Source organism: Aedes aegypti, chromosome 1, assembly GCF_002204515.2.
Source record: "Aedes aegypti strain LVP_AGWG chromosome 1, AaegL5.0 Primary Assembly, whole genome shotgun sequence".
Lineage (NCBI taxonomy): Eukaryota > Metazoa > Arthropoda > Insecta > Diptera > Culicidae > Aedes > Aedes aegypti.
In genome coordinates this window covers 119,029,862-119,042,286 of record NC_035107.1, presented here as the reverse complement: position 1 = coordinate 119,042,286, position 12,425 = coordinate 119,029,862, and the positions used below count along the sequence as shown (strand labels likewise).

The following is a 12,425-nucleotide window of genomic DNA, read 5'->3' as shown; positions in this document are numbered from 1 at the left end:
ATTAAATTTGTTGTAAACACAGTTTAGAACAATTTAAATCGCTTCAAAAGCTTGTAAAAAGGTTATACAATCACTAGGACAAGGACTATTTTTGATTTCAGATAAATTTGATGTTCCACAAAGTTTAAAAAAATGTAATTTTAAAGAGAATAATGCTAGATATTACTTATGTTTTGTAACTTGAAAATTCACCTTCAAGTCGCTTACGCCACCTCACAATCTTAATATTTTTGACTAGATACTTTAAGGTTTCTCTTTTTGTCATTTTGATTTAGAGAGCACAAAAATTTCGGCTTTGAGAACATTCGAAAAAAAAAAGTAAACGCCTATCTCAATGCGTGGAAAATTTATTTTTCTTTGATGGCAGTACGCAGTACTTTTCTTGAGCGTAACAAAATACCTAGCTTAAAAACTTAACTAAATGTATTAAAAAGATTAAAATCAAAATTTTTATTTTTTTTTTAATTGTAGATATTCTTTTGCCAATAAATGGTTAGCTCTGGGATGAAAAAATCCTTCGTCGTGATCATATTCTGCCATGAGGCAGTAATTGAAATGATTTCCCAGGTTGTGATATAAATTCCCTGAAAATTCCAGGTTTTCTCCAGGTTGGAAAAAAAATCCGTAATAATTCTCTTTCATTTTACAACTTATTCCCCTACCACTCCATATATCAATGTGAAAATGTACCACTTTAATTCGATATATGTAGAGTGCACAGCCTATTCGAACAGCTCAATATATGTGTTAATATTAAAGTGTAATGTCCAAGTATGGGAACTGTTAACACTGTCTACCGCCTTTAATCGATTCTGCCAGTTAACCAGTGAGAATATATACCGGTATATATTCTCATTGCCAGTCAACCACAACACAAAACAGCAGCAGCACTAATACCATCAGGCGCGCACCAATAACGGTTCACACACTGATTGGATGTTTTTTCCTCCTTGAAGATCGTTTTCGGACAGCCAAGGAGGATGATTGAAAAAAAGGTTAAACAATTCAATCGCTAATATTTCTCTTGTATTTTTAATTATTTAAATCTAGCGCTAACATCAAGAGCACATCCGCATAATTTGCTATGTTTAATACAATATCAAACAGTTTGAACAATGTACCACAAATAGTAACAATATATTTTAATGTACCGAAATTGTTGAATGATATTGACAATTCGAGTGACAATTAGAAGTTCGGCAGTCAAAACTTCGGCGCAGTTCAGCGTCGGCATTCTAATTTGGTGCTTCGCCGACGCATAAGGATGGCCTTTGTCGGTGTAGCACTTCGGTAGAATGCCGACGCCGAACTTCGGCGAACTTACGGTTATATTTCATTTCTCTTATGGACTTCGGTCTAAAGTTATTCGGTTAAAGTTATAATACCCAATATTGCGATAGAAACTCGACAGATATGGTTGCAATCTATAATCATCATCTGCAAAATAGTTTGTAGCAACACACTTACACTCATCTCTAGATTTTACTATATGGTATTGTTTTTCAACAATTTGGCAAACGGTGGCAAAAAATGGTATTAGTGAATTCACAAAAAAACATCTGTCAAAATAAACATAGCAAAGCTATCGAAGAAACTAGTAATTAACTTATGTCAGTTAAAATATTATTATTTAATAAAACATCATTTCAATTTGTTATAATTATCATTCTCGTTAGTTACTGCTTTTGGATCTCTATGGGATAGTACACTGAAAATAATCCACACGTTCGATCCAAATTCTTTTCAACGTGGATCTGTCGTGTCAAATAGCAAGGAATTAACGTGTAAAACTTGTAATTATGTTAAACTTTGACTTTGGTTCGCTAGCAAAGCCTTTTACATACAGTTTCAACGTGTTTCACAATGACGATATCAATCACTAGTAGAACTAGTTTGCCCAACATGACAAGGACTTCCATTTGTCATCCACGCGTGACATGTTAATAAACATGTTAATTATTGAGAAACTGTGCGCCCATAATGGATGGAAATAGGGAAATGACTGTTTATTTTGTTCTCAAGCGCTAACAGTTGGCGTCAGCGGCAAAAATTTCAGACAACAACCTTTCGAACATTCAGTTTCTCTTACCGGCCACCGAACGGCAACACTGATGTTTGTATGCCACTCACTGATCGCGCTACGCTAGATTCTCAAATTTCTCAAACTTTAAACACAAGCGCATGGAAGAATGGTAGTCGGAGAACTGTCAAAACGTATGGAAAATAATGAAAATCGTAAATTGCTTGCAATTAGGAAACTGGGTCAAAAAAAGTAGTGATTAGAAATCAAGTATAACGTGAATACATAACTTTTTGTGTTTAGTTCATCTTCCGTGATGCTTTCTTTGCTTCAGAATTTCGTTTTTACTACCATTGAAAAAGAGCCATCTATTGCCTTTTCAGTTTTGAATATCACCCTATTCTCAATGTATTATTCCTACCAGAAAAACTTTTATTTTCATTAAATTTTCAAAAAAATATTTTGAAAATCATAGGTTAATCTGGAACTACACAAAATGAAATATCTCAACAATGGATATTTCCAGTAATTTCAAAAGACTCCTACGAAAATATTAGAAGTTTTGAGGATTACCTCAACTATGCATCTAGGAGTGTCACAAATGATACATCGTGGATCGATGTGGGGTATTTAGAGGTGCGGGCGAACATCAAATTAGTATTTGTGATAACATCTGTTTTGAAGTGGTAGTTGTGCAATGCCAACTTCGGCGAGCCGAAAGTTCAAGAAGTAGCCGAAGATGACGTCACGTTGAGAAAGCTGCGAACAATTTTTTTCGCAGCCTTGTCGTCACCATCAGCTGATCGTTTTGTTTACATCTTTTTCATGACTAATACAAGCAAACACATACTAAGAGCCGGACCTGTTATATATGACATTGATCGTGGATTGTTATCACATGATATAAAATTACTTTTCGAAATCACCCAAAAACAGAAATCAGACTATTGGAGAAAGATATTTATCATGTATGCAATGTATAATGACTGCATCAAAGTATTGTGTATTTCTTTCACTACTGGACTGCGAAGTGCGGCCTCAAACGTGCGAAAGTGTGAATAAAAATGCGGGATTGCATTGAATCCTGTTGGTGTCTTCAGAGCACTTATTCTTTGATTTACGAAAAATAAGTCCCCCGAAGACACCTTCCTGATTTGATGCAATTGCGCACTTTTATTAGCGTTTCCGCACTTGTAAAATTTTTGAAAATCTGATAATTTTGTTAAAGGAACCCGGATAAAAACGTATCATTCAGTGAATGGAATAAACCATTAATGTACAATATAACGTATTAGATACAATACAGCGTATTGTAATTGAATGTCGAAGCAATATTATTCATGTTTGGATATACAATTCAAAAACAATATAATATATTGTAACAGAACATTGTATTGTTTTTAATTGGTTTTATACCTTACAATTTTGGTCAAATTCCTATTTTCGTGTAAAACAACTGTTGCTTTTATCTATGTAGCTTTACTGAAAGAAATAAACAAAACAAGTTCAAAAAGCAAGAAATGTTGGGTGGAAAATATTCAAAAAGTAAAAATAAGTAGTTTTTTAGAAGTCACTTGACATTAGCTATAACGACGAATGCAACCATGAAACAGTTTGTTGAATTGTTTTTGTATTGTACAACAATACACGAATTGCTTATCAAGACAATACATGAACAGTATATCGTATTGTATTTTCAAAATTTTTGTATGTGAAAATATCTATATTTGTATTGTTACGATACTTAACCACCCATACATTATATTGCAAAAATCTCATATACCATACAGTGAACTGTTCAAAACAATATATTGTACTGTAATTGTATTGTCATTTTACAATATATTGTATTGTACTTCCAATATATTGAATGGTACTGTTTCAATACGTTATATTGTTTTTGTATTGTATTTTTTATCCGGGAAGCTCTGCATTAGCAACTGTATAATGGCTTATAGAACAGATTCAAAAACATTCGGAATCCTTGCAGTGACGTGTTTTCAATTCAATAGTTGATTTGTTAGAAAAATAGAAATGTTGCTCTGCATAACTCCAAAAAGTATTTTTCCATCAAATCTCAAGATGTTGCTGCCAACACTGCTCCGCGGTGTCGACGCAACTTAGGCTAAAGCCAGAAAACAGTCAGTAACCAAATTTACTTTATCAATCCTACGTGTTTCACAGACGAAATTCTACACGTTCCGCACTGAACCGACTCGATTTTTCACTTTTAGAACGTTTAATTTTAGGATTTACAAAACGGCGTAAGTAAGATTTTCAACTTTCGCAACCTAATCACTACTTTCACCGCTCCGTTGAATTAAGAGACACAGTGACTTAACCATGAATAAAAACACTACTTACGTCGATTTGGAAAATTAATCGAGAAATAACAAATAAATTTTGAGTTCGGAATGATAACTCAAAACTCGGACACACAAACTAAGGAACATATTGCTGTTTGCGTTTGACGTGCAATTCCAGTCTAACTGAGCTTCAAATGCGGTAATAAGTTAAGTGAAGTTAAGGAAGGAAATCTAGTGATCATGACAAAATAAATGATGCATCTCGGTTGTTCTTTATCAGGGTGTCGACTCAATTTTAAATATAAAATTCCCTGACTTTCCCTGACCTTCCAGTCAATTTCCAGAAAAATTCCAGACTGTTAAAATTGTTGATTTCAACCGACACAAGTAAGAGTTTTACAAAATATTTCTTCGTTCTTGCGTTATATCCGTTAAATCTCATTTTATCCCAGCCGAGCACGTGGATTTTTTTCATAATTTCACACATAATTTGTCCATCTTTACCACGCGTAATGAGTTAATTAATTTAACTCATTTTAGTGTTCCTATGAACGCTTCCACAGTCATTAATTGAGAGCCTTTATAAATTACATTAATGACTATTTACAGTATGCATAGTTTGAACTATATTATTAGAGAACAATATCAGTTTTTCGATGGTATATTCTTAAAAATGAATAGAACTCAATTTTCAGAAAATTTTCTGGAGCATTTTGTATTCAAGAATAAGAGAGGATCTAAGATTCTAATATATTCCAATAATATAAAAATACTGTCGATTAAAATTTAATTATTATGGTTTACGACTCTTTGGTGACTGCAAGCCGTAACTGCTTTCCAGTTTGAAGCCAGTAAAAGCAGAAAATAACTGAAACCGATGATTAGGGAGCTGATACACATTTACTGAATTAGATAAACCGGCAGTATAGATTCAAAACAATTTTTTTTTTCAAGCGTCTTCGATAGACAAGTTTGAACTGATAAAAAAATCCTCAATACTTCGCTTAAATTTGTCTTATAAGTTTGTTGTATTGAAATATTAATTTCAACAAAAAAAATTAAAAAAAGACAATTTTACACCGTCTTTAGCCATAGGCTGCACAGACTGAACATAACTTACATTAGACAACGGACACACGGAACGACCAGTGGACCAATGAAGAATTTTTCGTTTGACGAAAAATTTTCTCCTACTGGGGCGGGAATCGAACCTACACTCTGTAGCACAATACGCCTAAACGACTGACGCCGCTAACCGCACGGCTACGAAGCCCACACAAACAAACAAAATGGTTTATAAAAAATCGAAAAAAATCTGATCATAGTTTTAATCGGTTTTACCAACATTCTCGTTGAAATATCCGGTTGTCTATTTATTTTCTCTTCTGTTTTCTGACATCACGTTCCAACTGGGACAGAACCTGTTTCCCAATTGTTTTGTGATTGTTGCATGTGTATATACTATGTCAGGTACGAAGATATGCTATGAACAGGCGTAACATTAATTAGAAAATTACCTTAACGTAAAGATGCTTGACCGGTGGGAATCAAACCCGCAAACCTCAGCTTCGTCTAGCTGGCCCCCATTTATTTGTTCATAGAATAGATTTATGATTTAGAAATTCCTTCATTTAGAACACCTTGAAGAATCTATCCATAAATTTCTCAAGGAAGTCCTCCAGGAATTTACCATGTTATGCTTCCATGCAGTTTTCTAGGATTCGTTACAAGATTTTTATACGGAACTTCTTAAATATTTTCACCAGTATCTCCTATTATTTGAGAAATCTCCAGGACTTTCGTTCAAAATTTCTTCAAGAATTCAACCAGTACTGATTTACAAAACAGCTCATATAAAATTTGAAAAATATTCAAACAAAATGTGTTACGAATGGATGGGTATCGAAAATGACTATTTTTGGCGTTATGAAATATGTAAATGAACTCTTAATATTTTCTTATAGATTTTCATGCCCCATGATACAAAAATTCTCTGTTGATTTTTATAGAGATTTTAATCAATATTTTGAGCAAATCTTTTAAAAACTTTTGCAATTTTGAGAAAATTTCAGCACCGATTTTGGCCATACACCTTTACACAGCCAATCAGCGTGAAACCGTTTATTCAAGATTAACGACTATTTTCAAATGATTGATTAATCATTTCGTCCAAAAATCTCGGAATCTCAACCAATTTAAACATCAAAAGGGCTTGAACAAAATCATGAATCAGTTGAAATTATATCGAACTATTATTGAGATAATTAATTGAATATTTTGAAATAATCATCAAAAAATTTTAAACCTTCCTCATTTGTCTTACGAGTAACTTTGTAAACAATCAACAAAATTAATACATATTCGGTTAAAAAAAATCAACGATTTTTATCTGTTTTATATTGGTAAAACTCATTTGGATATTGAAACACAGTACGGATATGTTTTCCCTGACCTTAGGTGATATTCCCTGACTTTCCAGGTCAAAGTGTAATTCCCTGACATTCCCTGACTTTCCTGTTTTTTTCAGGTAGTCGACACCCTGTTTATCGTGCGAGCATAGCAACAACGATAAATCATTAGTCGTCAAGTACTAACAACAAACTCCGCTCCGCGAAAAATGAATCGCTCGGCATGTGTGCTAACGATCAATTGTTCGCAAACCAAAGTCCTAACTTTTGGGGGATTTTTATGTTTTTATTCCACGATCTGCCTTCTGGTATGCCATTTATGATTAAAATGTCAATCGGTTATGGCTTTAAAGTGAAAATTATCGCAGGGCTGGTAGCAAAAATTTGTACCGAAAAAAGTTATTTTAGTGACCAGATTTGAGAAAAAAAGTGACTAAAAAGTGACTTTCGATTCTCGAAAAAGTGACTAAAAGTGACTTGAAAATCCAACCGAAATCAGTTTTATTTCAATTCTAATATACTGTTTTACGATCATTATCCAATAGATTGTGAATACTCAATATGATCTTCTGCAGGTAGTAAGTCTAGTTGAGTACCATATTTGGAAATTTTTATTGTACTTCCAAAACTTTAAGATATTCCCAACAATTTTTCAAACAGAAAAGTTTACTTTTGCATAAATATTCCTTTTTTAGCAAATTTTCAATCTTTTTAAAATGTTGTGTCTTCCTGGCCATCCGGTAATCGAAAACCTACATATAGTTGGTATACGCCATGATACGACAAACGAGCAACCATGAAATACCACCCGGATGAGCTGCAAAGAACCCTGTAACCCAATCCCAACCTAGCCCTTTCTAAAAATATTTGTGACCACTAACCTCGACTTGCCACGAGTACCCTGGCTCCAACCCAGACTAAACTTGGTACTTAAGAAGTTAAACAATTGTAAAAAAGTACAAAAATGAATCTCGGCTCCGTAAAGCGTTAAACGCGATTGAGCCTTAAATAAATGAATTGGTAAAAAAAAAATGTTGTGTCTAAGTATCACCAAAGTATTTTATTTTGTAAATTTCAATACGATTTGGAACATTTGAAAAAATAAAATTTTTGTCGTTTCACATTTCGATCCAAACTCTCCTACCTAATAAGGTTAATATTTTATGTAACCAGATCAAGATTACGGAAAATGTTATACTTGGGCATTAATCAATATTTCAAATAAAAAATGATGATAGAAGATCGAATATGATTGAAATACTTCTGAAAACCGCGTCCTTCAAACGCCGACTTAAAAAGAACAAATGGTTGATATAAGTGACATTGGAATGTTCCATCAGTAAGTTTAATGGGAGGTACGTTTGGCTGAATGAACATTTAGCATAAAGACGATAGGTTTAACAGGCTGTTCTTTTGAGTTATTCTTTTAAAGTAGTTAATAGCACTAATCTTCTAATATTTCAATCAAAATTACTTGAACACTTTCATGATTCACTTGACATTGGGGTTATAGTTGGTCGAATTGGAATAAAAATACTGCATATTATTGTCAAATATAAACTCTGTGGCTTTCAAAAACCTCCTGCCGAAGTGAATCAAAAAATCCAAGAAGAGGACGCCCCACATTTCTTTGAAGAATGCATGCAAGATTTCATGAACGATTCATTGAAAACGATAAATTAATAGTCGAAAAACACGAGTCTTTTTAAAAAACAACTCGGTTTTACGCCGTTTTTTGAAACAACGCGTTTTTTTACGCGGGACGTCGACCGACATAAAAAAAACCTTAGGATATGCTCTAGCTTAGATCTATCCGGACATTTTTAAAGGTTTGGCTTGCAAATAAAGTCTTTCCTAGGAAGCATGATAAGTTTTTACTCTCAAATAGAACATTAAATAATTATTCTTTGTTATTAATATCTGCGATAAAATAACTTAAATATAATCATTTTTTTTATTTATATGATGCAATGGCGTAGCCAGAAATTATTTGTAGGAATATTAGAAGTCTTGAGAAGAAAATAGAAAAATAACCTACTTAAAACCCTCTTTCTTACCTACGTTCAAAACAGCTAAACTATTCATATTGTTTATTGTAATACTAAATTATCTCAAATGCATATGCATAAAAACTGAACACCAAGAATGTAAAAAACTCCGGATAATCGAGTCTAAAATTCCGGATATTCGAGTCACCGAATAATCGAGTCTCCGGATATTCGAGTCCGACCTGCATTACAAGTTACGTGGAACTCAATGTTAAGTTAATCTTTATTTTTTACAAGTTTTTTTTCACATGGAACACTATTTTGATACCGACAAGAAGATGTTCTGGTGATGACCTAACTTAAAACTTAGCCTAAATTAAAAAAGGCCGGTGCATTATTTTCTCGCGAAAATTTAGCTCAAAATAGTTTGACGTAAAAAGTGACTTTAGTTGAAATGGCTTCAAAAAAGAGACTTTAAAGTGACTGGCCTCAAAAAAGTGACCAAGTCACTAAAAAGTGACTCGCTACCAGCCTTGTTATCGGTTATGGCTTTAAAGTGAAAAATTATGCCGCGAACGCGTTTTGATTCATGTTAATCGCGACTTGTTACAACATCCGACAAACGGTTTGTCCCGCGACAAACAGTGCATCGGATGCTCCATTTATCCTTGATATGCGCGCGTGATGAGCTGTTCAAATCATGCTTCTGCAAGAGCAACGGCCCTCTTAGACCATTCAAATACTTTGTTGTTAGTCGCTAGAGGCGATTTTTTTCCATCCTTGGTAATAACACAAAGTAACCAAAGGATACTTAGCAACCATGATCCATAATATGGATATTATCACCGCCAACCAAGCAAAGAAAATCTATCATTCTTTTCTGCCAAACGCACACAGCAATACTTTTGAATGTTTTTTCTGTGTCTCTAGCAATAACAAGGAAATTGGCAACACTGTTGATCTCTTTTTCCATTCGATCACTCAAACTCTCACTTTCACGCTTACCCGGTCAACCGCACACAGCAACCATCTTGCTTTGGGAACTCACCCAGTCGAGTCGGAGCTACGGCCAATTCATCGGTGTTTGATCACGGTAAAAATAATCCCATACACTATGACGACCAAATTAAAATGTGCTTGCATATAAACTTTTATCATCATGAATTTAATGCCAAACCACTTTGTACACCAGAGGAGAAAATTCTATTGAAACCATTAAACACATTTTAAATCACATTGCTTGTGAATTTTGTCCTGTTTGAGGAACAAGCAAGTTTCACTCTACACATCACGGCGTTGTGTTCTCGGGTTTTAGCGTGCCATTTTCAGCCACTCACATCAAAACGGAACCCTTATCAACCTTAGGCGAGGAATTCTTGTATCTTCATATCCAGGAAAAAACCACGTAACCATCTTGCACTAGAGCACACAGCACAAATTTCACACAGAAAAACTTCGTTTTGATTCGCGCACTACAGAAAACAACAAATAATCACCTGAAATTCTGCCTCAATCGCAATTCACTACGATCTTCAGCAGACCCTAGAAAACTTCTACCACACAACACCTTCTGACTGCGAAATGTAATGATTAGTGTTGAGTCGCTTGCAGAAGGCACTCACCCACTCACTCTAGCGGCAGTCCCGGAGCCGCGGTATTATTATCGTTTCGGTTGTCAAACATTTAAGTTGCCCAGTGAGTTTGAAAACATTCGCGAATACACGGAACCAAAAACCAAGAAGTTAATTTAATCGCTTAAGGTTGTGCACCAATATCACCGATTCGCTAAACTTGAATAAAATCGTATCCCGACCAACCATGTCTTAAATAATTCTTTATAGATCTTTGACCAACGATGGCGATCGCTAACGGTTCAAAACGAATCTATATCGATCGCTATCGAAAATCACTGACTGGTTGACCGGGATTGACTTCGCAGCACAAATCTGGAGTTCGCCGGTCTGACTTCCGAAGCGAAGTTTTGAACGAATTAACTGTCATTGCTCTGCCGGCTCGGCTTTTATCTCGACTGTTTTTGAAAATAGTCCATCACGTCGACGGAAGAAGTTTGACCACAACGGAGGATTGGTCAGTTCGAGCGCGCCAAAATCCATCCGACTGAAAATGTGTTGGCGGTGCTTAAGGTGCAACTGTTTGCTATCCATAAATGATGATCAATTTTGTAGTTTTGGGGATGTGATATCGGTTCTACCGGACAGAGATGAACTGAAAGTGTATCAACATGCCTGTTGTTAGCAAGCATATGATCCGATAGATCACCGAATGACCGATATGATATAAAACCAGGGGGGGTATACGCAACGCTCACAACGCTGCTAGGCATCCCGCTGTTTGAGTGTTGAAATGCATCAGCATTTGCTGCCTGGCATGGCCCGCGTTTCAACCTGTGCTGTTTGGGTCGGCCCGCGTGAGAGATGATTGTTAGGCGAGCTTTGTTTGTAGTTGACAGCCGTACACCCACCCTGTATAAAACAGCAATATTTTCTTTGGATGCCACGATGTGTTACCTTAAGTTCGTTGATAAAGAAGAGGAAATTAAGCGAAGTTCTCTTTCTGAATTTTATCGGGATGCACAATATCATTCAGTGAATGGAATATCCGCATTGAAATTTATCGTTCTCGGCACATTTCCAACATTCACGGTATACGTATACTCACCATAACCGGCAAATATTACATAAATGGTTTATAAGTTATGGTAAAACAGTACATTAAACATGTACCAAAAGCTGGAAGGATATCAAAATTTCATACAGTATAGTATGGGCCCATTCACAAATTTCATAACGCTGAAGAGGGTGGGTGGGTGTCTTGAAAATGTTACAGGTCATACGAAATTTGAAAAACGGCCATACAAAATGCGTTACAAGGGGGTGGTCCGTTCCACTCTCAGTGCTGGGAAATTAAAGTTCGACTGCGAATATCCCGAAAAATGAACGGCGGATTCGACAGGTGGATATCAAAAATGGCCATTTTCAGCGTTATGAAATTTGTGAATAAACCCTATGACGAATTGTGTTTTTCGATAGTCACGATTCGACGATCCTATTCACAATTTTCATAACGATGAAGGGGGCGGGTGGGTGTCCTTTAGATGTTATAGTTCATACAAAATTTGAAAAACATTCTATCACAATGCGTTACAAGGGAGTGGGTGGGTGTCAAAAATGGTCATTTTTGGGGTTATGAAATTTGTGAATGAACTCTAACACTTCGAACAAATCGCGATCAAAATTATAGTCGAGAAAACATGTACGCTTAATGCTGAAATTACTGTGGCGATAGTGTGTGAACACAATAGAAATATAAGTAGTAGAACGCTAGTAGCGCTGTTGTCACAAAACTGATTTTAATTAATCTTACCTTTAATTATGGTTTTTCATTGTTTGTTCAATGCCTTGTCGTTGTTTATGTTTTTATAATTAATTTGACACTTTGATGCCCGGTACTCAGGCTGTCAGTTCGTGGCAAACTAGATGTTGGTAACACGAACAGCAGCGACATTAGCATTCTTAGGTTAATGCTTCTACTGTGAACACCAAACGCGAACAAAAACTATGCAAGCGCTGTGAGTGGTGGATTTACCACCTACAAAATATTTGAATCATCCGTTAAAAAGGTGGTCGATGGACAATTTTAAGAGTGTGACGTCTGTTGGTCTGTGGTAAAGGTTTTCATTTCG

At 35.3% G+C, this 12,425-nt stretch overlaps 1 protein-coding gene across 1 annotated transcript in view; it reads right to left on the bottom strand.

The window, feature by feature from the left end:
• Positions 1–10,353, bottom strand: part of LOC5577061 (ubiquitin-conjugating enzyme E2-17 kDa) — a 40,943-nt gene extending 30,590 nt beyond the window's left edge. The window contains exon 1 of the mRNA XM_021846148.1: positions 10,219–10,353. The gene's annotated coding sequence lies outside the window, so the exon portion shown is untranslated. The remainder of the gene's footprint in view (positions 1–10,218) is intronic.
• Positions 10,354–12,425: the final 2,072 nt, after the last annotated feature.